The sequence below is a fragment of the Aotus nancymaae genome, unplaced genomic scaffold (genome assembly GCF_030222135.1).
Source record: "Aotus nancymaae isolate 86718 unplaced genomic scaffold, 86718_ANA_hifiasm-v0.15.2.pri h1tg000016l, whole genome shotgun sequence".
NCBI classification, from domain to species: domain Eukaryota; kingdom Metazoa; phylum Chordata; class Mammalia; order Primates; family Aotidae; genus Aotus; species Aotus nancymaae.
The window spans coordinates 49,483,737-49,487,292 of record NW_026988428.1 but is presented as its reverse complement, the minus strand read 5'-3'; positions in this window follow the sequence as shown (position 1 = coordinate 49,487,292).

Genomic DNA, 3,556 nt, shown 5'->3' with positions numbered 1-3,556 from the left:
TTGGCACGTCCCCAAGCCTGCAGAACCAGTTAGCAAGATGGAGACCCAGGAGAACCAACGATGTCATTTCAGTTCAAAGGGCATCAGGGTGAAACCCAGAAAGAACTGGTGTTTCAGTTGAAGTCCAAAGGCAGGAAAAAGCTGATGGCCCTATTCAAAGGCCAGAAAAAAAGACTTTTACTTGGGGCAGGGTCAGCCTTTTTGTTCTACCCAAGCATTCAATTGGTTAAATGAGACCCACACACCTTATGAAGGACAATCTGCTTTTCTCAAAATCCACTGATTTAAATGTGAATCTCATCCAAAAACACCCTCACAGAGACACCCAAAATGTTCGATCAAATATATGAGCATCTTGTGACCCAATTGGACACATAAAATTAACCATCACAACTGGGGACTGTTTCTGTCCCATATTAGGAAAGGCATGTCTCTGAGTGTGGCTGATGGGCTGGAGACAGGTGAACCTGGCTTGGCTAGAGATGGCAAGCTGAGCAGGTAGGATACCTACCTTAGGGCTCTGGTGCCAGCTCCTATGTGTGGGATGTGTCAAGATTTTGGTTTCAGTCATGCCTCCACTGTTCAGAGTCTAGGTAGCCATGTCAGTGTCACCATATTTACCTCAGATGTATTTCTTTAGGAATAAAATGTTAGAGTTGGAGGTACTTCCTTCCCATTTTCTTTCCTTCCTCATCCAAAAGTATTTTAATCACATTTCTGTATTTTTAATACATATATAGATATCCACAAATAACATTTTATATAATGAAATTTTTTCTGTTAAATCTATTGTATGTATCTTTTTCAATTTCTTTAAAAACTCAATATGGTGTTTATGGGATTTATCCATATTGCATATATTGATCTGATTCATTTTGTAAATTACTTTATGATATTTTTACTAATCAGTATAAATTGTTTTCTCCCAATTGTTCTACTGCTTTTACAAGATGCTACAGTGAATATTCTTATTCATGTGTGCAGACACCTCTAGCATTCGGGAAGAGAAATGCTGAGTATGAACCTTTTCACTTTTGGCAGAAATTGTTTCCCAAATGATTGCACAAATGTACACTGCCACTATCAGTGAACACTGCTTTCTGTTGCTTCACATCCTCATTATCACAAATGTTGTGAGATGTCTGTTTTTCCCAAATTGCATGGTATAAAGTGTTATCTCATTTTTGTCTAATTTATATTTTCCTAATCTCTAGGGACGATAAAAACTTTTCTATGTGGTTATTGGTCATTTGACTTCCTTTTGATGTAAATTGTCTGTTCATGTCATTTACCCATTTTTCTATTTGATAGTTTTTTCATATTTAAAGATTTTTAAAGTTTATATCTTGTATAGTAATATTTTCTTGATGTCTTCTATTACATCTTCTTCCAATTGTGTGCCTTTACATTTTGATCAGACAGTCTTTGTCATCTAAAAAATTTTAATTACTTGAATAAGGTAAATTTTGTGTTTTATTTAGGAAATTCTTCTCTACTTCAAGATTATAAAGATTTTCCTCTATGTTTATATCCTCCATATTGTTGTCTCATAATATGAATATCTGCAATACATACTTAGGGCCTTAATTAACCTGGAATTCATTTTCATATAAGGGTTTTATAGGATTTTTTTAAAACCATAAGTATAGCCAGTGTTCTCACCCTCATTTATAAGATAGCTCATTCTTCCCTCACTATTTGTTTTGCCACTTTCAAGGGTTCCCAGATACCAGAACTACATATACCACATTCTCTAAATGTGAGTGCTTGTTTCTGTTGCATGAATCCATCTATTTATCCTCAAGGTGGTATCACATTTGTTTTAAACACTAAAACTTTATAACAAATCCTGATATTTGGGAAGGCAAGATGTCTCCCTTCTTTTTTTTTTCAAAATTTTCTTGATGACTGTTGATCTTTTATTCTTCTATGTGAATTTTAGAATTAGCTTGTCAAGTTCAGCAGAAATCCTGTTGAACTTTAAATTAGATTTATAGGTTAATGTGAGAAAAATTATCATGTTCACAACATTGAGTTTTTCCAACTATTAGCATTCTATACTTCTTCATTTATTTGTTGTTTATGTATTTTAATACATATTTATATTTTTATTACAATGTTTTACATCTTTAAAAAATTTATTATGTTCCTTTTTTTGCTGTCATTGTGAATGGGAGCTTTTCTTTAGTTTCATTTCATAAATGATTATTTATTAGGTATAACAAAGCTATTGTTTTTGTATATTACTTTTCTATCCAGAAACTTTGAGTAGCTATCATTACTTTTATTAACTCAGTTGTGGAATATCTTCAATTTTTTTATGTAGACAACAGTATCACCAGCTAATATTGAACATATTGTTTTACTTTTCCAGTTCTTATCACTCTCTTATTTTTTTCTTTCTGTATTTTTGTTCTAAATAGAAGTGATAATAGTGAGTTTCTTTGCCATGTCCCTGACTTTAAAGGTAATGATTTTGATTTTCACATTTACTATGACATCTGCTTTAGGTTGTTGACAGGTAGTTACATCAGATTAAGAAAATTCATTTCAAATTTACTACTTTTTTTTTTGCTTGCTTTTTTCCTTTCTTTCTCTTCTCTTCCTTTCTTTTTATCTTTCTCTCTCTTTTTCTCTTTTCTTCTTCCCTCTCTTTTTCTTCCTTAACTTTCTTTGGTTGAAAAGTAATGAATATTAGGTTTGATGAGTTTTGTGTACATATGTTCATAGCTATGCTTATTATAAAATTTTTCTCATACTATACTGGACTTGCGCATTTTTAATATCAAAATTTTTCTAGCTTCATAAAAAGGACATGGAGAGCTTCTCCCTTTTGTAATTTCTATAACTGTTGTACAAAATAAGTTATCTGTTCTCTGAAGGCTTGGTATACTCTTTGAAACTGTTCCTTGTTTTGTAGATACATTATTGACAATGATTTAATTTTAAAATGCTTATTGGTATTTTTGAGCTTAGTATTTCTTTTGGAGTCAAGTTTAGTAATTTATATTTGACTCAAGATATTTAAGATGCAAATAATAGAGCATCCAATCAGAAACTGATTTAAACAAGAAAGGTATTCAGTATGTCAGATATTAAAAAGTCTGGAATGGGGAATTCTGCAAAGTTGGATGATCGAGAGACTCAACAATATCATCAAGGACGTAAGTTCTTTCCACACCTCCTCTTCAAGGGGTTTTCAAGGGATTGATTCTCATATTCAGGCATAGCAATGGTCAGAGGATGGATAGTGGTCTCTCTTCCGGTTCTGTCTTTTTGGAAAACTGTAGCAGACACCTCATTATACTTGGTTGGCCTGAAATAGCTCATGTCGTCACTCCTAAATCTGTCACTGAGCAAAAAGACTTAGATCAGGATTCACAAGCACTTTCTGTAAAAAGCCAAACAATCAATATTTTATGTTTTGTGAACCATCTAATATGTTGCAACTATTCAACACCACTGATGTAGTGCAAAAACTGCCAATATGTACATGAAAGAGCATGACTGTGTTCCAATAAAACTTTATTTTCAAAAACAAGTGGCAGGCTGGATT